The following is a 25,049-nucleotide window of genomic DNA, read 5'->3' as shown; positions in this document are numbered from 1 at the left end:
GCTCTCTGTAACTATCATAATATGCAGCACATTAGAGAAATAGTTTTTATAACAATTATTTTTTCTCGAGCTCCGAGCTCAGATAGCTGTAGCGGTAAATGCGCAGCTTTCAAGCAAGACCAAGCTGAAGGTCGTGGGATCGAATCCCACCGGTCAAGGATCTCTTAGTATAGGAAAATTTCTCGACCTACCTGGGCATAGAGTACCTTCGTGCTTTCCACACGATATACACTTGCAAAAATGGTCGGTTGGCAAAGAAAGCTCTCAGTTAATAACTGTTAAAGTGCAACAGGTTCTGTCCCAGTTTGAACGTAACGCCAGAACGAAGAAAGCTCGAGCTTCAATTTTGCTTAACAGAAGCATATTGTCCGGATACCGGAAAATGTATAAATTTGATTTTCAAGATAATAATTTTAAGACTCTGTTTCAAAGAAAACTCATCCCTCGGAGCCACCCGTTCAATTATGCGTTCATCCATAATTCCCCAGAGCAGAGAACATCGTCGCAGTTTTGCCTATGGCTTTAACCAACGATGACGGTCTCGCTTAGAAATTTTGCTGCTAAGGCTCTAGAAAGACCTCCTTACTCTTCCGATAAGGCAACAACGATTCGCAGGGTAAATTTCCCCCACGTTTCCATTTCGGTTTCACCCACAGCAACGTCTAGTTCTTCGACAGGAACCATTCAGCCGTTAGCGTTGTCTTGCTGCTCGCTATGCCAAAGGCTTCTGATGGCATCAGATTTTTCATCTTCATTCCAGTTGGCGACGTCGCCATCAGACTCACGCCACCATCTCAGCATCGCAGCCCGAGCTAAGAACTCTTTAAGATTCATCTCCACACTGGTAGATTCAGCAGCAACAACATCAGCTGGATGTGAAAAAATTTAATCTACTTCGTGTACTTACCGCGAAAAGATAATCTTAAATCCTCACACAGCAGAGCACCGTGGCCGCACTCCATACAAAAGTTGTTCAAAAGCACACATTTTGCTCAAATCGTTCAAAAATCTGATTCATTGGAAAATAATGGTAGTAGGGATCAACGTAATGAGTCTATTCTTTCAAATGAGACCAGTTGAGCTAGATTCAGATATGATAACATCAAAAATATAAATTTTATTTGAGATCTCTAGGGGCCATCCATGAATTACGTTAGCATTTATGGGGATAGAGGGTGGGTCTGAGATTTCTTACGCGACAAGCAATTTTTTTTTTATTTGCGTACAAACAATCTTACCATAGGGGGAGTGGGGGGTTGAAAAATCCCGAAAATTATCTTACGTAATTCATAGACCGTCCCTCTATAATTCACATTTTATAAAAAAATGAAGTTACTATTTAATACTGAAGAAAGCAAGTAAAAATAGCAGTGAAAGTTTTGCAAACGTAATTTATTTTTACTTTTGGCCAGCTTCGGACCACGGTGTAGCGCGGTTCGAAGAAATGCGGCGCAACGAAGAACGAGAACACAGCACGAGAGAGAAGAAAAGCATTTTCGCCGATAACGACCGGGCGCCGCCACTTTCCAGAACGAAACGTCCTTGCGTCGGAAAAGCCAGGAATGCCATTCCCGGTGCAAAAATGGGATTCATGTTTTATCGCCAGCCAGCAGTCGCATAATGGGATTATTTGAGCAAAAAATGACCAAAATCTCTTAGGGTCCTGAGATGGCATTTAAGCTGGTCGATGTATTGAGAAAAAAAGTTCAGAAGGGTTTTAAGTAAAAATTGTAGAAGTTTGATAACAGTTTTTTTTGACAAACTCATAGCATATTATCTACAGCATAGTTCATTGAAATTTACTATTTTTCAACTTCTTCTACTAACCTTTCTTTTTTAAACAATTTTTGTTTTGCTCGGTTTTACTATAGTCAAAAACATGATTATTATTCTTCTTCTTCTTCTTGGCATTACGTCCTCACTGGGACAGAGCCTGCTTCTCAGCTTAGTGTTCTTATGAGCACCTTCACAGTTATTACCTGAGAGCTTTCTTTGCCAAAGTTGCCATTTTCGCATTCGTATATCGTATGACAGGTACAATGATACTTTAAGCCCAGGGAAGTCAAGGAAATTTCCATTACGAAAAGATCCTGGACCGACCGGGAATCGAACCCAGACACGTTCAACATGGCTGTGCTTTGCAGCCGCGGACTCTAATCACACGGTAAGGAAGGCTCCATGCTTAAAATATGTAAAAACACCCTCTGAACATATTATCTGAAGACATTGATGCGCTAAAACGCCCTTTAGAGGATTGATCTAATTTTTCGAAAATGATCCCATTGTGAGCCCGCATCGTAGTGGAAGATGCCTTCGCCATCTTCATTGGCGCTGTTGCTGTCGTCGTCGGTGGTGGCGGATTCCATTTGGCGTTAAAATTATCCCTGACGCAATCTTAATGACGATGTGGCGTTCCGTGTCCCTGCTATGGCGTGGGATATGGAAGCAAATATCAACCACTCACCCGCATCTTTTGACGGTTGAAATCCCAAGAAGCTAGGAATAAAGTAGCTTCAAATGTCCCCACAAGTGCACATTCGATTTTATGGGTTTACGGGATAGACTTTTTCTTTCGAAACGGAGCGATTTTTGGAAGGAAAGCTCTTTGAAGGCCTTCTCCTGCCCAAATTGATTCCTGTTGAACGATATGGATGGCAAGTGATTTGTATAAAACTGTCGTTCGGACTATCAATGGTGAGCCACTGGGTTATTTTCTTGGGAATAAGTTGAAATCAAACTTGATAAAATTCTATAAACACCAAAAAGCTTGTAAATATGAGCATAGTTGATCGCCCTCTTGGCATTATGTCCTCACTGGGATAGGACCTGCTTCTCAGCTATGTATTAAACTCTTCCACAGTTATTAACTGAGAGCTTTCTTTACCAAATTTGCCTTTTTCGCATTCGTATATCGCGTGACAGGGAAGTCAAAGAAATTGCCATTACGAAATGATCCTGTACCGACCGGGAATCGCTATTATTACTTATTAAGATGAAAATGTAAGTTATTTACTGAATAATTGAATAAAAAAAATAAAAATAATAATAATAATAATCTTATTTGTTCCATAGAAAAGAAAACAGTTTTTTTCAGTTTTTCTTAGCGGTGTAATTTTTCATGAAAAATATCATCCATTTCGACTTATACTTCATCAAAACCAATCCCATATCTTTTTTTCAGATGTTTTAAGAAATTTGCAATTGCTTTGATAACAAAACTTTGTTTTTCCGATGCTTCGATTGAAATATGGGTTTTCAAAGAAAAGGCTTATATGGTGATTTTCTACAAATTTGTCCATAACTCAAAAACGAAAAAAAAGTACATTTCAAAAATTTCAGTGATTAAAGCTTATGAAATAAACTTCTCAAAAATATATTTTTGAAAGTTTTCCACTAATTGGAACAAAGTTTTTCCGGCTTTTCTTTACAAATTTTCTCAACGGTGGAAAATTTTGTGGAAAACTTTTTCCAGTTAATATTTTTTTTTTATTTCTGAGAAAATTTGCTTTTATTTTCATAAAAAAAAACTTTGTTTCTACGATGCTTTGTTCTTGAGTTATGATTTTTTGAAAGTAAGTAGTGTCAGAGGAAAACAAAATAAATTCCAACTGAGTTTTCCGGAAAAATAAGCGACCCTGAATTTTCCTCATTTTTTTTATTCATATATTGATGAGCCCTGCCTGTGGAAAAAGTTTCATGAAAACCTGAAACCGTTCGGCTCACTTTGTACGGAAATAAAAAAAAATCCCCTATTACCTGACCAGTTCGTTCACCACCCTGAAATTTATAAAGTTGCGACTTTTAGAGGAAGTGGGCTATTCAAGAAAAGGGGTATTTGGGAAACTGGCATTCGGGGATCAGGGAAACGACATTCGGGATGAGTAGCATAACCAGTTTTAACAAAATGCTTTATAAACTTCAGCTAAACGGTATAAATGCACTTTCCGGTAAAACAAATCAACAATCCAAAGAAATTTTATACTTTTTATTGAGGAATTATGTTTTTGAGTAGTTTTTGTGAAATAATTGTGATTTTTTTTTGTATATTAGAAATCGAATGAGTATTAATGAAGTTATGTTAAAACATAGATGGAAGCTTTTTAAGTAAAAGAAGGGAACATTTGTAGAGAACTACTACTAACTAGGCTTCATAAATTTAATTTGGACTAGGATGACGCTTCAGCTTCAACTTGAACTTAAAACTTAAAACTTGAAAAATTACAAAGCTATTAAGACTTCACTGAACTTCATATTTAATAACATGAAACTTCACCATCAAGTCGCTTGCGCTACCTCTTAATCTGATTATTTTTAGCTCAAATTTTGAGGCTTCTTTCTTTATTTGATTTGAATTCTAATGTTGTATAAACACAAGAAAAGGCTATCGAAATAGTTGGATTTCACATGAATAAGGAACAACGTTTAGAAACTAAAATAAGTAAAAAGAATGGTTCAAAGTACTTTCTGACGGACACATAGTCTTTATATGAAAAATAGCCCGCACCTTCATAGAATTGTTTCAATAGTTCCCATGTCATATTTAACCCTTTGGGGCCTGATTTTTTCCAAAAACTATTATACAGTTTTTTGAACGCCTTTCAATAGTTTTGGTGCTCAAAATGCTAAACATAACAAGAAATGATGACAAATATTTTTTTGGGAGGTGCTAGGTCTTCCAAACTGCTCTTGAGTTCATAACTTAAAGTCTCTGCTTGTAATAACAACCTTGTTCATCATACAAGGTGATGAACTGTAATCTACCGTATATTCTGAACCTTCTGAGTGTTTAGCAAATATTATCAGATCATTTCGAATGTTCTAGATTATCTAACTTGTCGGGATGTTCAGTACATAAGATCTACAACGCGATGAGAGTCAGGATTTAGTGGTAATAAATTAATAACCACGAAACGAAGCACTTCCGAAACATGGTGTATTCGACAAAGTTTACAGTCATAATTAGCGACATCTATTGGGAAGCATCCATAAATTATGTCACGTAAAAATATACTATTTTCAACCCCCCTGCTTTTAACCTTTTGTTTGAGAACAATTTGTGAAAACGTCAGTAGAGTCTAAATGCGTAAACGAGTAGAAACACGTTTTGAATATATGTGTTTGTCGACGAATCTTCTTCTTTTTTCTTGACATATCGTTCCCACTGGGAGGAAGCTGGCTTCTCAGCTTAGTGTTAGTTTAGCACTTCCACATTTATTACCTGAGATCTTTCTCAGCTAATGACCTTTTTGCATGGATATATCGTGTGGCAGGCATGCGCCCATACTCTGTGCCCAAGGAAGTCAAGAATCTTTCCTTTACGAAAAGATCCGGTAATCGTCATACAAATCTCGAGCTCTACTTCTTTTTTGCAATCGTGCAACACGACTATCCGTGTAGAGGCGTCACTACTATACTGTCACAGACAAACAGACGTAACACTCTTGAGAAGCTCATGGTACATGCGTTTAACGATGAATTTGAATTTCATTTGACCGACGCGATCGTTCCACCAGAGGCGCTAGTGTTCGACCGCTTTGACTTTTGATAGTGTACACGTTGCTGAATGATGCGAACAAAACTTACAGGCAATTCGTGTAGTAGTGTGCGTGTTAGGCAAACGTCAACTAAAAATCCATCATGGCAGACAGTGCTTCGCGCGGTTCTTGCAACAGATGGCAGTGTGGACTATAAGACTATCCATGAGGACATTTCGCGATTGGGTTGACAGCTCAAAGTGCAAGCACAGTGAACACTAAACTTACCGAAATTTCGTTAAGCGTCATCAGTGCTTACCAATCTCCTTTGTTCCCCAAACGAATTATTCTATTGATATTTACTCCTCTTTATTGATGTTAATCAAACCCTAGCAGCAAACCATGTGACCAGAGCCGACCCCCAGGTTCACAGATTTCGATTGGTTATGTAAGCGAAAACAACTGCTGTTACGGACTAGGCTACGACTGTAGATTTCAGGGACTGCTGCAGGGCATTGCGGATGACCCTGAGTATCTCAAAAGTATTTAGCAATACCATTTGATCACACGGAAAGTTCAGTGAACCTGGAAGATTCTTCTTCTTCTTCTTCTTGGCGTAACGTCCCCACTGGAACAAAGCCTGCTCAGCTTAGTGATCTTTGAGTACTTCCACAGTGTGGCAGGCACGAAGATAAAGGGTGTCCACGATGAAATTGCCACACACAAAATTGATTCGCAAAATTCGAGTTTTCATCCGATTGCCATCAAATTTTCAGGGATTGAGAAATAACTATTAAACTTCATTTTACCATTTTACTCGTATTTTATTAACAGTCCATACGGAAATGCCCGCACCTTGGCCTTAACCCCGGCCATGAGATTCTGCACAACCTGTGAATCAACCGTTTTTTTGCATGTGACTTTGCATACTTTCTTCAGTTCCTCGACTGTCTTCACTACCTTAGGTCGTTTACACACTTAATTTCCGAAATCGATTTCGGTAAAACGAATTGCCGAGAATCCAACAGCCGAATCTCAGTAAAATATTTGCTGAATCTCGGCAAAACTTTTACCGAGATTTCGGTAACCCATTACCGAATCTCGGCAACGTTTGCCGAAATCTCGGTAAAAAATTTGGTTTGCCGAGATTCGGTAATATTTTAACGATATTTCGGTAAAAAGTTTACCGAGATTCGGAAATTTTTTATACCGAAATTTCAGCTGTTGGATTCTCGGCAATCCGTTTGCTGAGGTCGGCAAAATAATTAAAGTGTGTAAGAAGGTGCTGCTTCATAATCGCCCAGTACTTCTCGATGGAGCGGAGCTCCGGAGTGTTGGAAGGGTTGAACAATTTCGGCACGAAATTGACCTTATTATCCGCATACCACTTCAGCACGTCCTTGGAGTAGTGGCATGAGGCCAAATCCGGCCAGAAGATTGTTGAGACGTTGTGGGCCTTCAGGAGAGGGAGCAGCCACGTCTGGAGGCACTCTTTCATGTACACTTCTCAATCCCTGAAGTTTTGATGGCAATCGGATGAAAACTCGAATTTTGCGAATCAATTTTGTGTGTGGCAATTTCATCGTAGACACCCTTTACTCTATGCCCAAGGCAGTCAAGAAAATTTTCATTACGAAAAGATCCTGGACCGACCGGGAATCGAACCCGGAACCCTCAGCATGGTCATGATGAATACCTGCGTCTTTACAGCTTCGGCTATGGGGGCCTTATATAACCTGGTAGATTATATAACTGAACTCTATTTAGCGAAAAAAAAAACTGTCACAAGGGCAGATTTGAAGTTCTGAGCTCCAGGATAGTTTGGAAAAGCTTTTGAGTTTTTCAGAGGTCAATAGATTCCGTTTGAGTTGAAAATATTATTATTTGCAGCGTTGCCAGATCTACGGAAATTTCCGTAGATCTACGGAATTGAGCACTTTCTACGGATCCGTAAGATAATTCTACGGAAAATGTATATTTTCTACAGAAAGCTACGGAAATTCTGATTATTCTACGGTAATTTACGGATTTTTCCAACGGAAATCTACGGAATTGCAATGCCGGGGATCTCTCCCCCCGCTTATCACTTTTCGTCTACGGAATGATTTCCAACGAAATCTGGCATCGCTGATTATTTCTAGCGCAAGCAACTACTGCTGTAAATTTCGAGAATTGAGCTTCGGGATAGTCTGAACGTCGTAGAATATCCCAGGACATGAAAAGGCATGTGAAGCAGCGTTTTTCGTGACATAATAGGTATGTATTACCAAGTACGAACATCAATTGTATTTACAAAAGGCATTTTAAGCTACTTTTATACCAATTATTCTATTTGTCAGACTTCTGCCTGTTCAGGATGTTCTAGGTTGCCAAGTAGGACATTAAGGCATACACCTAAAATTTTTCCCAGACAGGGAAGTATATTTGCAAGGACTTTTCTGAAGACAGTAAATTTTATTCATTGGTTCTTTTTATACAGCCATTTTCCGACTGCGGTCATAAATGACCCTGGAATATCCCAAACGTTCCTTGAAAGAGCTTAAAGAGATGGTTTAGTGAGCATGTTAGGATTATATAACTTCACTCAGTTTAGTGAGATAAATTACTGAAACAAATGTAAACCTGAAGTTACGAACACTAGGGTAATTTGGAGGGCCTAGAATACCCCAAACGTTCCTTGAATTAGCCTATTGGTCCGTGACAAGGTTCAGTAAACTTGGTAAGTTATATATCTTTACTCAATTAAGCAAGAAAAAATACTGGAATAAGTGTAGACCTGAAGTTCTGAACTCCAGGGTAATTTGGAGCACCTATAATATCCCAAACGTTCCTTGAAACAGCCCATTGATGCATGAGAAGGTTTAGTGAACAGGAAAGATTTTATAAATTCACTCAGTTTAGCGAGATAAATTTCTGGAATAAGTGTAGCCCTGAAGTTCTGAATTCCAGGGTAATTTGGAGGGCCCGGAATACTCCAAACGTTCTTTAAAACATCCTATTGATACGTGCGAAAGTTCAGTGAACATGGTAGATTATATAACTTCACCCAGTTTAGCAAGAAATACTACTGGAATAAATGTAGACATGCAATTCAGATTTCCAGGATAATTTGGAGGGCCTGGAATACCTCAAACGTTTCTTGAAGTAGCCTTTTGATCCGTGACAAGGTTCAGTAAACATTGTAGATTATATAACTTCACTCAGTTTAGCGAGAATAACTACCGGAACAAGTGTAGACTTGAAGTTCTGAACTCCAGGGTAATTTGGAGGGCATGAAATATCCCAAACGTTCCTTGAAATAGCTCTTGAGATTATCAGAGGTTGGTAGATTCTATTTGAATTTGTAATGTTATTGTTTTTAACCCAAACAATTACTGTTACGGTTGTAGATTTCAAAGAGTGTGCTTCAGGACAGTTTGGACGTTCTAGAACATCCCAGGACATAGCAAAGCAAGTGAAATAGTGTTTTCGTTAAAGAGTAATTCTGTATTATCTAGCCTGAACATCATTTATGTTCACAAACAGCATTTCACGCTTCGTATGTACTTATAGTTCAATTTTCCAAACTTCAGGATGTTCTAGGTTGTCAATTAGGTCATAAAGGCATATACTTCATATTTTTCTCTGATAAAAGAGTTTATTTGGGACAACTTTGCCGAAGACAGTATATACATTTGTTCATTGGTTCTTTTTTTACAGCCTTTTTTGTACTGCGGTCATATATGACCGCGCCGGCCCCAAAGGGTTAAAGCACAATGGAGAACAATACATTGGTTTCAGAAGAGCTTTTAAAGCACAATGAAAATAATCGAAATTGACAACACTTTTGTAATACTGTAATTATTTGCATTGCATGTTGGTCTGGGATTAAATATCAAATTGTTTGGTGAAAAACGTTTACAAATTGCTGTAGATCAGTAAACATAACTAATAAACAATGCGCTTTCGGACTACGCATTGGGTATAAATAGAAAGCGTTGTATTTGGATGGGCATCTGATTCTTCCGAAAGAGGTGTACTTTGTGAAAAAGGACCACGTGATTATTGAGCTGAAATCGAAGTCTTGTTAACTTTTGCGTCCATGAGTCCTCTTCGGCGTAGGGGTAACGTGCCCTTTCTAGAGAACAGAGAGACGGGAGTTCGATTCTCACCGAGAAAACTTCACATCTATTTTTCCATTTAATCCAATTGCAAAGTATATGTAATGTTTAAATTTTCGGTAGTTGTTAAACTTCCACTCGGCTGGTTAGCCGTAAACCACGAATCATAATTATTTAAAACAAGTGCAAATACATGTTTTTAAATGTATGAGATTTTTCAATAAATAGATCATAAAGAATAAAATGTCTACTTCAGAATGCTGTTAAAACTTACGATCAAGCTCTTTTCGATACAAGTATAGATTTTATTTTAGTAATATAAACCTATTTTGAACACAGTTCTGACTTTTCTTCTTTGTTGGGAATAAAAGGATGACATTTGAGCCAATTTAGGCATATAGATTTACCAACCACAAGAGTGACCGCGTCACAAATTCAATGGTGGTTTTAAAATTCCTCTTTCAGATGAACACCAAGCGTACCAACATAAAATTTGTTCATAAAAATAAGGGGTTTTGTTATGCGACAAATAAAGTTTCACTTCGTAAAAAAAAATTCCTAGGAGTTTTTGGAAAAACTATTTAGTATTTAAGCTAAAGCATTTTACTAGATTATATATTTTTTAACATTATAAAATAGGAGTTGAACTATGCACCGAAAACAGACTACGAATGTTTTAATAATGAGCGTAAGCAAGGTCTCTACTTTATAAAATGAGGCTTATGGACGAAAACTCGAAAGATAAAACGTCGAAAGGACAAAAGGTCGAGAGGACAAAAGGTCGAAAACAATTTGCTTGGTGGAGATTTTTCCTTCTTTGAAAAAAAAATTTCGACCTTTTGTCCCTTCGTTTTTGTTCTTCGACCTTTTGTTATTTCGAACTTTTGTCTTTCGAACTTCTGTCCTTTCGACCTTTTAACCGTCCTTATAACAAATGAAAGTAATGTTAGAAATATTACTTAAAAAAAACTTTAGAAAAAAACAGGTAGATCTTGCAAGGTATGGAGACATTTAACATGCTAGGAGGCTCTAAGCCCCGTGTTGGATTTGTATTTTTGTTGTACAAAGCTTCTATAAAATCAACTCTGAATTGTATCAATTTGTTCTGAAGTGAGCTGAAATGGAAAATATCCCCTACTGAAAAATCATCCATTCGACTGATGAAAATGAATGGAAACGAATCAGTGGAACCGAGGATTTTCCCGTTCTTCACTCTGTATCACCAAATTTTCATCCACTCAACTCACTTTGGGACACGAACAAAAATCCCGACCTTGGGCCACGGATTTCCGTTTGAATGATTCCGCTTCTAATTCGCGGCACAGATGTGAGTGTATGTTGTGTGTTTGCCCATTGGGTAACACCACTGTCAATCACATTTCAAACCATCAGAGTACCAGAAAAAAAAGTAGTATCAACATACACCCGCAGAGATCAAAAGGTCATCCGAATGTATAGATATGGCCGACGGCGGGATCTGACAAAAAGCAAAAAAAAAAGTGAACAAAATTCAATGCAGCATCCGCGAGCGGTGTGACCGAATCCAGCTGACACCGTTAAACAAAAAATGCTCGTAGGTTCTCAAACATTCCGGATGTACGACTCATGAGGCCACCAAATGTATTTTCGCGAACCCCAATAGTCTTTATTGGTTGTAGATTTTTTTTTCTAAAATTTTTAATTATTTTATTTGACATTTGTTCCAATGTTTCAACATTGTATATTTAATGTAACTCATTAGTACTACACCAGGGACAAAGCTTCAGAATCATTTTCAAAATGTTATTTTGAATCCTCTGCAAAGCTTTCTTCCTGGTATAACAACAGCTAGTCCAATTTATTACAGAATAGGGGAATATGGTCCAAAACCCACTGATGGGGAACGTTTCTACCGCCACAAGCCTTGGACATAAACTCATAGATTTTTCATTAATTTTTCGGTGATATTCAACATTTTTCACTAAACACTAAGGTTTTCCGATGATTTCATTAAGGAATAAGCGTTTCCATGCCACAGAGCAAACTCATAGAGAAACAAGGGTTGCTAACTACTAGTTCTCCATACTAAGTGGCATTCTACCCCATCCAATTGGTCATTTTGAACCACCCCTATTTTTCAGCCAACTTTTCTACACGATTTAAACCTGCCAAAAAACTTAAATTTGGGAACTGTTTTTCTGATGGTAGCTAGCAAATATTGTAAAGTTACTGTTAAGACTTCGAATGGCGTTCAAATGTGGATCTCATTAGGAGAAAACGACACAAATCCTTAAAGTGGCATTTTTGACCATTCGACCCTACTACATGGCTGGCCTGAAAATATGATTGAAAATCAAAAGCTTGTTCTTAAAACAAAGTTTTGATTTTCTATTAGTAAGTGCATAAAGACATTTATATATTTGTACATTTGGCTTGAATGCCCTCAATGTGATTTATAAATGTTAATTTTTATCTACACTCAGCTCTAGGTACTTAATCATTTGACTATTTTAAAGGAACATTATTGAAACGTCATGTCTATTTAAAGGTTTCAAATAGCTTTTGGTTTACTATTGTGAAATAGTTTATAACTTTCTGAGAAGCATTCGACAAAATATGCGAAAAATATTGAATTAGTTTTTTTTGCGACTCCCTGATAATGGTTTACGACCCACAGTTTGAGAACCACTGCTCTATCCAAACAGATGGATTTAGAACTGATACCAAAGCGAAAATGTTCGGTATTTTTTTCTGCTTTCAATTGAAAAATAGAACCACGGAAAATAGACGCGTTTGCACCGCGAACAAACAGATTGGCTGGAAGCGATTGGATTGAGGGGCGGGAGGGAGAAAAAAACTAGCGAGATTGTGAAAACAAACTTCCACCAAATCGCTTTTGAGCCCAGTGAAAATGCATCCCATGGCGATGAGCAGGAGATAGGGAACAAGTATAAAAAAAGGCAGCGTGGAGCACCCTGGCTGCTGATGCTGTGGGTGTTATGTTGTATACGGGAAAATAGATGAGCGGAGCTTTGGAACTTTTATTTTTCATCCACATGATACCAGAGCAGCGCTTTGTTCTGCCATTTCGGTTGATGGCTGGAGGGCTTGTGATTTTGTAATCAGAGAACCGTCTGGAAAGTTTGCATTTTTCGGGCACAGTTTGATGAAGTGGCATCTGGCGAGAGCTCTTTAATTGGAGGATTTTCCCATGAATTATTCAGAACCTGACCAAGACCAGTGAATAAAAAGGACTTTCCTTTTTGGGGTTGACAATATGCGTATTACTTAGCGTATTCTGTGCTTCTTTGTGTAACTCACGATGATTATCAATTGAATTTACCAAATGCTCAAAAACTGACACCTTTTCTCGATATTACGACTAGCTGCCAGGCACTTTCGATTAAATCGTAAAACCGCCATCCATCAATTGAATCCCCACTCGATGCAATCCGGTACAATCCATTATTTTAATACCCATTTTCCAAAGTGGTCACTCGAAACACAGTACCGATGAGTACAAAACCCATTCCATCTCATTATGGTCCACCGTCGCCACTGCCACCGTCAATGTAAGCGTGTTGAAACGAAACGGTTTTAAATTTAAAAATAATCCTGATCCTGGCGACCATATCGGGGATTCAGTGGGTTTTCCCCCCCATTGGTCCAGCCATTTTTCCTCCGCCTTGAGCTAGTGAAAGCACCAGCTGGTTACATCAGAGAATCGCTTTCCGCAACACGGCAGGGGTATTATCTCGAACGACCGCATTTGGTTTTTTTGTCGCTTCAATTTTTTTCCGATGACGACGTCACAGAGCGAGTTTGCTGGACAAACAATGCGCTACATATATGGAGTTTTGGGGTCATCCCGAGGCGCTGTGGGTCAGAAATCAAAATTTCGCGCCAAACAATTCTAATACCGTAAATTGAGTGAAGTTGAGCGATTCTGTAGGAATTCATCTAATAAAATTGATTGATCAAAAAAAAAAACGATCAACTGATGGAACATACACTTCGTAGTTGCTACTCCGTGATCAATCAGGATAGTGATATTGTACAGAGAACCACTCAGATGAAGCTTGGGTTTTAGTTTGTTTTTATCACCTTCAATGTACAATAACACTACCCTTGATATTTCTCGATTGATAACGGCGCCGGCCACGTCCTCATGTCCACCGGGGAGAGGAAGGAAGTTAATTTGTTTGCCGTTGTTACTAGAAAACCGGAGAATCTCCTGCATTTCCCACAGCTACCTTGGAAGTAGGAGTGTTTTGTTAGTGATGGATGAGGTATTCGACCGTATGGATACCACTGTGGTAAGCGGTTAAGTCGATATATTCAATTCTAGCGATAGATAGAACTGATGATGTTTGCGCCATAATGACGCAGAGAGATAGATAAAGACAGCTATTAGGAAGAGTGTTACAAATATGTGAAAGGGACGGGCCTGGGATTGAACCCACGACCTTCTGCTTGCAAAGCAGAAGCGACAGCCATTAGACCACCAACCCCGTCACATCTAATAAAATTGATTGAATTAAAAAAGTTTTTTGGACTTTGTTCCGAAATTTTCATTTCCGGCCCATAGTGCGAGAGGCCGGGAGGTATGTCCGCAGGATTTCGCATAAAGTCCAATAATCAATCGTGACCCAGTTCCCGAGATATGTACCCGAAACTCGGCGAGAAATTGAGACACACATTAAGCAAACCAGCTCGTTTAATCAAACTTTAACGAGGTTGGTTGGTATGTGTGAGTGTGTGTGTCGTCCTCTGCGGTGAGTGCTACAAATCGATGCGATGGGTGATCATTTTTCACGGAAATGTATGCTAAGGAGCAGGACCAGCCTGTGCAGAATGATTAAAAAACGAGACCGGTGAAACCGCACCATTCCGTGGCTTATGGGGCGAGGCTGGATTGGAACGCCACACGAAACAGCTTTCGATAGGTTCTCTCCTCGGTGCAATTAATTATTGATAATGGAAATTGGGTGGTATTTTTGATTAATACGTGATGCATGCTTTCGGATTTTGCTTTTGTTTCGTGGGAAATCGACCAATCATGGCTTTGATTGGGTCACTTAATGGGTGATTCTCGGTAATTGGATTCAAATTAAGGCACACCAGCATAACCTTCAATGGGAGTCGTTCGGACAGTCTAATTCATCACTTCTACTTCTTCCACAATTACTAACTGAGGGCTTTCTTTGCCAAAGTTACTATTTTAGCGTTCGTATATCGTGTGACTCATACTTTTCACACGATATACGAACGCTTAAACGATGTTTTACGCCCGAGAAGTCAAGGAAATTTCTTCCACGAAAAGACCCTGGACCGACCGGGAATCGAACCCGGACTCTAGCTACTCGGCTAAGGAAGCCCCAATTTTACGCAAAGGGATTGAATAACTCTTTGCCGCATACTGTACTCTTTCTGTTTCACATTCCAAACACTTTGATTTAAACTTGTATATTCGTAGAAAAGTTACCAAAATCGATTGAATATCATGTAATGATTCAAAGAGAAAATCGACGAAGCAAGATCCATCACTGCAAATATACCCCTGTATTATAAATAGTGCCGCCACCTCACGTTCGTTCGTGAGAAGATTTCCGTCACTGTCTCTGCACATATCGGCTTGTGAAACATGTTGGCAGAGCCAAACCAGCAGCAGGAAGTGAGAAACCAAGGGGGTCCCACCACTTTCCTACTGTTACTTACTTACCAATACCTTTTCTTTGTCCTCTAGGACCTTCCGGGTGACTGCTCGGACTTCACTGTTCGGACGTTGCTATAGAAATTATGCCAAAAAGTAAACTTCGAATAAATGGCCTACCGCCTTCTTTATTCAAGTTCACAAGCCGGGTTGCCGACCGAAAACTAGTTGAACTGAACTGGTCAAGTGACCGAACTACCCTACTCTGCTACAATCTACTCTAGCGGTGTCTAACCTAACTGCTGCCACTGTTGCCGTTTTTGTTCTTGCTATTTCATATGATTTTATTTACATCCATCTGTCATCTCTTGTGGAGGGCCGGCTACCAAATGTATATGCCCTCCTGTACTTTTACTGTTTACGGCTAACGTAACCTAATGATAAATTACATATTTCAACACTTCCCCTTAATTTATCATTCCAAGTAATTTACACATTTTCAAAAATCTTGATTTCAAAAGTGGTTTTGTGAAAACATCTGCAATCTGATCCTTACTTTTGATGTACTTTAATTGAGCTTTCTTCTCGGAAATCAAATGTCTCATATACATGTATCGCACATCAATATGCTTGGTTCGTTGATGTTCTTTTGGCTCCTCCAAAATCCTGATGCATGGGATGTTGTCCTCGTATATGGTGAACGGTTGAAAAACGATCCCGATCTCCTGCAACAGGCTGGATATCCAAACTCCTTCTCTGACGGCCTCGCATAGAGAAACCGACTCCCCTTCCGTTGACGACAATGTTACGATGTTCTGCCGCTTACTCTTCCAGGACACGATGTTGCCGAACACCACGAATGCGTTTCCAGAATTCGACTTTCGCCTTTCAACGTCGCTCGCAAAGTCTGCGTCCGCATATCCCTTGAGTGCCTCGTCATCCATCTCTCGGTAGTAGATCAAACGTCGTTTTTTCGTTCCTTGGAGGTAGCGCAGGATTCTCTTCAGTCCTAGCCAGTGTTCCTCTCCTGGATCGCTCTGAAACTTGCTCAGGATACTTACGGCAATGGTTATGTCGGGTCTGGAAATCAATGTCAAGTATTGTAGACAACCCAACAATTCCTTAAATGGTTTATCAGTAGGTTTGCTCGATCGTACCCATTTGGAATTCGGATCCATTGGCGTAGATATCGGTCTGCAATCTTTCACGCCAAAAACATCTAATATCTTCTCAATGTAGGATTGCTGAGACAGTTCTAGGGTACCTCTTTCAAGATTTCTCGTGATTTCCAAGCCCAGGAAGCTTTTCACTTCCCCTAGATCTTTCATCTTGAAATGGTCTGATAATTTCCCCTTAATCCAATTGATATTAGATATGTCACTTCAGAAAATCAAAATGTCATCCACATACAACATGATATACAAGCCTTTCTTGGAATCACTGTAAAGACAAGTGTCACTACTAAATCGTTTGAAACCAAGCTTTGTGACTACTTCATTAAAACGTTGATTCCAGTTTCTGCTGGCCTGTTTTAGACCATAATGGCTTTTATTCAACGTGCATGTCTTAATATTCCCTTTCTCGTCTCGAGGCAATTTCATGAAAACTTCTTCATGGAGTGATCCATTGAGGAAAGCGGTTTTTACATCAATTTGATATATCAACCAGTCTTTCTTCACCGCAACTGAAAGCATTGTTCTCACGGTTGTCATCTTTGCGACAGGAGCAAAGGTTTCACTGTAGTCTATGCCTGAACGTTGTGCACATCCCTGCGCCACAAGTCTGGACTTATATCGAGGTGGGTCTCCCTCTTTAATACTAAACACCCATTTGGAATTGATAGCCTTACACCCTTCAGGCAATTGACTAACTAATGTCCATGTGTTGTTATCAACCAATGCTTTCAGTTCTTCATCAATGGCTTGTTTCCATTGGCCCCAATCACTCCGCTTACGAAGGTTATCAATGTTCTGTGGTACGTCGCCTGAACCACTCAAAGAAAGAAAGGCAGTATCAAAATCTTTCAGCCAGGCAGGAGCTTTCACAGTTCGCTGAATATGGCGACCTACTTCCGAACGTTCTTGAGAATTATCACGAACCTGCCCTTCTTCAGAATTCCCATCATTACCCTGCTCATCGACAGAAGCTTCATGATCTAGTTCATTATCGGACAATTCTTCAACACTCAAAAAATCATCATTACCAACTTAAAGGTTTTCCTCGAAGTCAACTCCCATGACGTACAATCCATCAACTCTCTTCCCCGTAAGGACCAGCCTCCCATACTCGTCGAAAAATTCTACCCTTCCATCTCTAAATACGACCGACTTCCCAGAGGACTCAATCCGAGAGACAGACAGGATATTGTAATTCAGGTCCGGAACATAAAGAGTATTATACAGTGTGATATAATAACCTTCATTCGTCTTCACATTCACATTACCCATTCTCTCTGAACGCAGGAACTCACCAGGCTTGGCAGTCTCGACCGTTGCCGACGCATCCCACAAAGCATTGAACATGGCGATGTCGCGGAACATGTGCCACTTGTGAAGGGCTCGCTGCACTTCTCTTGCCTTTCGCCTCCTTCGCGTCCAAGAAAACTCGTTGGACCTGCTCCATAGACATCATCTCAAGGTCGTCTTTACGTAGAACGGAAAGAGCACCAATTAAATCCTGAAGTTCATCGGGAATTGCAACGAGCAAGGTATTCAATCTTTCGGAAGGTGATAATACTTCCCCCATGCCTTGAAGTTCCCGGACAATTTGTTGATGGGAAGCAAAAAGTTGCTTCAAAGTATTAAATTTTTGTGACTTCAGCGAAAACAATTTCGCCCGAAGTCCAATCATGGCCATTGGACCGTGCTTTTGATAAATCTCATCCAATCGCTCCATAATTTCCTTGGCATAGTTACATTGCATAACATGCCCCATCGGCTCATCATCCAAAGCGAGCCAAAGTTCATTTATGGCTGCATCCTCTTCTTTCAGACGTGCTTGCAGCTTATCTTTCCTTTCAGTCTCTTCATCGACTGAAGCACCCGCAACCGGCTCAAAATAAACCTCTTCCTCGGGCGTTTGCTCGAGGGTATGCAACAAACCTTCATATTTGAAGTGTTGCTCCATTCGCTTCTTCCAAAATGGGAACGACTTTTCGTCCCCCTTAAACACTGGAACAACCACCCGTTTGAGACGGTTCTCCATGTTTGAAACCTAAATGAAAATTTAGCAGGAAGAAAACAAATCAATAAAAGGGCCTTGAAGTCTTGTCAGTTGTCTTTGATTGATGTGTGCCCCACAGAAAATGGTCTCCGTCTGAGCACAACTCCTCTCAAACTGTCCCTAAGTTTGCCCTCGGAAAAGAAGGTCTCCGACTGAGCAAACTCCTAACCACAGAGAAAATGGTCTCCGTCTGAACAATGGTAAACAACAACTGCTTAATCTGAATCTAGTAGTCCTGGACCCATAACCTGTAGGCAGAGCCAAACCAGCAGCAGGAAGTGAGAAACCAAGGGGGTCCCACCACTTTCCTACTGTTACTTACTTACCAATACCTTTTCCTTGTCCTCTAGGACCTTCCGGGTGAGTGCTTGGACTTCACTGTTCGGACGTTGCTATAGAAATTATGCCAAAAAGTAAACTTCGAATAAATGGCCTACCGCCTTCTTTATTCAAGTTCACAAGCCGGGTTGCCGACCGAAAACTAGTTGAACTGAACTGGTCAAGTGACCGAACTACCCTACTCTGCTACATTCTACTCTAGCGGTGTCTAACCTAACTGCTGCCACTGTTGCCGTTTTTGTTCTTGCTATTTCATATGATTTTATTTACATCCATCTGTCATCTCTTGTGGAGGGCCGGCTACCAAATTTATATGCCCTCCTGTACTTTTACTGTTTACGGCTAACGTTACCTAATGATAAATTACATATTTCAACAAAACAGAGCCCTTGCGCGAACGGTTAAACTACTCGTAATCTTCCGTGTGTCTATAGCGCGGAACAGCTCTTCCATCGCTTCCCGATCTCGTACTTCTTCTTTCTCCGGGAGATCAAGTTTTGTCTCATTCGTGCCTCGTTCGCTCTCGTGCGGTGTTGCAGCATTCTCGCCCATGCTGCATTCTTCTCATTCTCCAACTGCTCGCATTCGCCGTCGTACCAGTCGTTTCTCTGATTCAGGGCCACTGGACCTTGTGCTGCGGGCTGCAAAACGGTGAGTCGACAACAAGGAAGGAGCGTTCAACACAGCTCTGGTCCTCACAAGTTCCTACCTCACGCTTCCACGGATCAAACGATGACAAAGACCGCCAGCTAAGAGTTGCGTACTTAGCTGGTAGTGCAGCCTGGGCACTGTTGTCCTTCTGACATCAGCTAGATTGAGGAGGTACGTCTCGAGCGTCTGTTCACCAGGAGGTGCGGCTCAAACAGCGTCTGTTCTGGTATCCAGCGGCTGAGCAAGAAATGCTGAATCGCGCACAGCTAAATCCAAGGTGGTAGCCCCATCAGCGCGATCGTCCTAGTGTTAGTTGGGACGTTAAACAGAGCTGGCACGATGGCGCTCCGGCGAGACAGGAGTGTTGGCGTAGGCCCAATAAGCCACCCGTAAAAAACCTTATTGCGAATAACATAGGAGATAATACGACCCGGAACAATCGGCAAAGACCCACGCGACGAAATAAGGATTACGATTGGAAACTTGGAACATGGAACTGCAAGTCACTTGGTTTCGCAGGTTGCGACAGGATAATCTATGACGAACTACATCCCCGTAACTTCGATATCGTAGCGCTGCAGGAACTTTGTTGGACTGGACAGAAGGTGTGGAAAAGCGGGCATCGAGCGGCTACCTTCTACCAAAGCTGTGGCACCACAAATGAGCTAGGAACTGGCTTCATAGTGTTGGGCAAGATGCGACAACGCGTTATCGGGTGGCAGCCGATCAACGCAAGGATGTGCAAGATGAGGATAAAAGGCCGTTTCTTCAACTACAGCATCATCAACGTACACTGCCCACACGAAGGGAGACCCGACGACGAGAAGGAGACGTTTTACGCGCAGCTGGAGCAGATTTATGACGGATGCTCGCCGCGTGACGTGAAAATCGTTGTTGGCGACATGAACGCACAGGTAGGACGAGAGGAGATGTACAGACCGGTGATCGGGCGGAACAGTCTGCACGCCGTATCTAACGACAACGGCCAACGATGCGTCAACTTTGCAGCCTCTCGTGGTATGGTAGTCCGAAGCATCTTCTTCCCCCGTAAAGATATCCATAAGACCACCTGGAGATCACCCGATAACCTAACCGAGAACCAAATCGACCACGTTCTAATCGACGGAAAATTCTTCTCTGACATTACCAATGTTCGCACATACCGCAGTGCGAATATAGATTCGGATCACTACCTAGTTGCTATATGCATGCGCTCAAAACTTTCGACGGTGACAAACTCGCGTCGAAGCCGAACGCCGCGGCTTAACATCGAGCGGCTACGGGACTCAGAAGTAGCCCAAGAATACGCGCAGCAGTTGGAAGTGGCCCTACCAACGGAAGAGCAGCTCGGCGCCGCCACTCTTGAAGATGGCTGGAGGCACATAAGATCCGCCATAGGTAGCACCGCAACAGCAGCACTAGGTCCAGCGGCCCCGAATCAGAGAAATGACTGGTACGACGGCGAATGCGAGCAGTTGAAGAATGAGAAGAATGCAGCATGGGCGAGAATGCTGCAACACCGCACGAGAGCGAACGAGGCACGGTATAAACAGGCGCGGAACAGACAAAACTCGATCTTCCGAAGAAAAAAGCGCCATCAAGAAGAACGAGATCGCGAAGCGATGGAAGAGCTGTTCCGCGCTAAAGACACACGGAAGTTCTACGAGAAGCTTAACCGTTCGCGCAAAGGCTTTGTGCCACAAGCCGACATGTGCAGAGACTTTGGCGGAAATCTTCTCACGAACGAACGTGTGGTGGTCGAAAGGTGGCGGCAGCACTACGACGAGCACCTTAATGGTGATGTGGCCAGTAGCGGAGGTGGCACGAAATAACTTTGGGAGCACGCGCGGACGACGAAAGACTTCCGCTTCCAGATCTCCAAGAGGTAGAAACGGAGATTAGACGGTTGAAAAACAACAAAGCCGCTGGAGTGGACCAACTTCCTAGCGAGTTGCTAAAATACGGAGGTGATGCACTGGCAAGAGCGCTGCACTGGGTTATTTCCAAGATTTGGGAGGAGGAAGTATTGCCGGAGGAGTGGATGGAAGGTGTCGTGTGTCCCATCTACAAAAAGGGCGACAAGTTGGATTGCGCCAATTATCGTGCGATCACAATTTTGAGCGCCGCCTACAAGGTACTCTCCCAAATTCTATGCCGCCGTCTATCACCAATTGCTAGAGAATTCGTTGGACAATATCAGGCAGGATTTATGGGCGAACGAGCAACAACGGACCAGATATTCGCCATCCGCCAGGTGTTGCAGAAATGCCGCGAATACAATGTACCCACACATCATTTATTCATCGATTTTAAATCGGCCTATGATACAATCGATCGAGAACAGCTATGGCAGATTATGCACGAATACGGTTTCCCGGACAAACCGATAAGATTGATCAAGGCGACGATGGAGCGAGTGATGTGCGTAGTCCGAGTATCAGGGACACTCTCGAGTCCCTTCGAATCTCGCAGAGGGTTACGGCAAGGTGATGGCCTTTCGTGTTTACTGTTCAACATTGCTTTAGAGGGTGTGATAAGAAGAGCGGGGATAGACACGAGTGGCACGATTTTCAGAAAGTCCGTTCAGTTACTTGGTTTCGCCGACGACATTGATATCGTAGCACGGAACTTTGAGACGATGGCGGATACGTACATCCGACTAAGGGCTGAAGCTAGGCGAATCGGACTGAACATCAATGTGTCAAAGACGAAGTACATGATAGCGAGGGGCTCAAGAGAAGACACGGCACGCCCCCCACCTCGAGTTCATATTGACGGTGATGAAATCGAGGTTGTCGAAGAATTCGTGTACTTGGGCTCACTGGTGACCGCCGACAACGACACCAGCAGAGAAATCCAGAGACGCATCGTTGCTGGAAATCGTGCCTACTTTGGACTCCTCAGAACGCTCCGATCGAGCAAAGTTCGCCATCGCACGAAGTTGACCATCTACAAGACGCTGGTTAGACCGGTACTCCTCTATGGGCACGAAACATGGACCCTACGTGCAGAGGATCAACGCGCCCTTGGTGTTTTCGAACGGAAGGTGTTGCGGACCATCTACGGCGGAGTGCAGATGGAAGACGGAACGTGGAGAAGGCGGATGAACCATGAATTGCACCAGCTGCTGGGAGAACCAACCATTGTCCACCTCGCAAAAATTGGGAGGCTGCGGTGGGCCGCGCATGTCACCAGAATGTCGGATACCAACCCGGTGAAAATGGTTCTCGAAAACAATCCGACCGGCACAAGACGACGTGGTGCGCAGCGAGCAAGATGGGTCGATCAAGTTGAGGACGATCTGCGGACCCTTCGCAGAATGCGTGGCTGGCAACGGGCAGCCATGGACCGAGTCGAATGGAGACGTCTCCTACGTACAGCAGAGCTTAGGTCAGGCCTTAGCCTGACTGGTAAGGTAAGTAACCACTGAAACGTCAAATAGTGAACTTGTGCATTGGTCCATTGTGTAGCTTTAGCCATAGCATCGGGTATTGCAGAATTCGTTGTCAATTGATTTTGTGGCATGATCAAAGTAAGCGAAGTAAAACATCGCATCTGCATCTATCCTTGGTCAGCACTGTTTCACAAGTCGTTACAAGCTTGATAAATAACAGCAGCGAATGAGATAACATTAAATATTTGGGGTTGGTATTTTATTGTACTAGCATCCCCGATTATCCTATAACAATAGTGTCACTCAGTATCAGAGCTCGTTAAGATGGGTTTTATCATGCACCGGTGTCCTTGGATTCAAGTAGAGCTGTAGCAGAAGATGATAAACAGGTGCTCATGATGTGTTGCGGAACATGGTTGTTACTAAGAGTGATAAATGAGAGATACACTCAGTTTTCTCGGAGTTCGATTCCTGCGCGCATATATTTAGCTGAGGGTCGTGAGTTCATATCTCACCGGTCGAGAATCCTGCTGTGTTAAGAATTTTCATGACTTTCCAGGACGTAAAGTATCTTCGTGCTTACCTGCCAAACCTGAACGTATATAAAATTTGTCATTTGACATTTAATGACTGAGAAACAAGTACACCATACTGAGAAAAAAGACCTGTCTCAGTTTGATCGTAAGGCCAGAAAGAAAGATTCTTGTTCTTCTGGCTCTGATACTTTTTCAAAATTTATGTCATTTGCAGAAAAGCTTAGAGCTAAAAGATATTATTTTCAAAATACAGTAAAACCTCCATGAGTCGATGTTCCATGACTTGATAACGATTGAAGGAATCATACTCAAAACAAAATTTCATGGTTACTATAGTGGTTCCTTCAAAACGCTTCCTAATGCATTTCTATTTCATGAATCTTGCGATATCGAATAATGGTGGTTTGACTTGAACTATTTTGCAATACAAAAATCGTTTGGAGCTTTAAAATAGAAATAAGCAGCGGTAATTATCTAAAAAATTCTATTGTGACCAAATTCAGACAGTAAGTGCTGGTAGTTAGTGTGAAATCTTCAGCAGTATAAGTATCAGATGCTTCCATAAGGTTAAATAAGTATTTATACTTTTAACAAGGGCCCTCAAAGATCAATAATGAATTGGGAATCTTGAATAACTAAAACTATTGCACAGCAAAACCATAGAAAATCGTTTGGAAACTCGTGCAAACATTTGAAAGCTCCATGACAGATACACAACAATTGAAAATATTCTGAGAACCAATGGTATCGATTAGAGAATCCTGAGAAACGTTAACACCCTGATAGGAATTTCTGAAAATAACTGGAATCTTTTAGGAGCTGCTCCGTAACCTCTCAGAAATCACATGGGAGACACTTAAAACTCCTGGCATATCTGAAAACCCCCATAATAAGCTTTTGTAGCCTTTGGGAAATTGCTTGATAATACCTGGGAACTTCGTTATAGAAACCCTTGGGGAACTTTTTAGAACTTTCTGGAAATTTCTTCTAGGATTCCTTGGAAGGCCACTAGTTATCTCTTGGAGCAACACGGGAACATCTGGCAACTTTCGGAAAATCAATTGATATGCTCAAGGAATTCATAAGAGGTAGAGTAGGAGTGGAGTCTTGCAAAGAACTGTGGGGAGGGTTTTTCCCGCATTCTCAACTAAGTCAGAACAACCTTGGTTTGAACTAACCGTATTTTGTTCAGATTTATGCAGATTCGAAGCTCATTTTAAAACAATCGTGGTAAACTATTATTTTACCATACATTTTATTAACTTGAATCTTCAACAGAGTTAACTTAAGACATAAATGTACAGATATCTAAACGAAAAATGAAGGAATTAATTATCAAGAAAAAGGAATACACATTGCCAGAAATAATATTACACATAACGTAAGCGTGTTTTATGTGAAAAATGAAGAGAAAAACTTTTGATGAAATTTGAACTTTAAAATTTGCCATACTTGTAAAACTAGGTCCAATGCAACAAAAAAAATATGGCTTGAACAAAATTATGTTGAATGTGACGCAAAATTACGTCATTTGTGCCTCAAATTACCGTTATTTCAGACACATAAAACCTAAATCCACACAATTTTTCAAAGTGGAAAATAGAAAAAATCAGCTTGTATAAATCCTAAATCACATACAGGTATGTTCCGTTTTTATCACGTTCCGATTTTGTCACGTTCTGATTTCGTCAACAAATTATT

The 25,049-nt window shown here is 41.2% G+C and overlaps 1 protein-coding gene across 1 annotated transcript in view; it reads left to right on the top strand.

Moving 5' to 3' along the window:
* The window catches only part of LOC5577306 (insulin-like growth factor-binding protein complex acid labile subunit), a 583,048-nt gene that overhangs the window by 159,369 nt on the left and 398,630 nt on the right, over positions 1–25,049 (top strand). The gene's annotated exons all lie outside the window — the stretch shown is intronic.

The sequence above is a fragment of the Aedes aegypti genome, chromosome 3 (assembly GCF_002204515.2).
Source record: "Aedes aegypti strain LVP_AGWG chromosome 3, AaegL5.0 Primary Assembly, whole genome shotgun sequence".
Taxonomy (NCBI): domain Eukaryota; kingdom Metazoa; phylum Arthropoda; class Insecta; order Diptera; family Culicidae; genus Aedes; species Aedes aegypti.
This window is presented reverse-complemented; position numbering and strand designations above follow the sequence as displayed.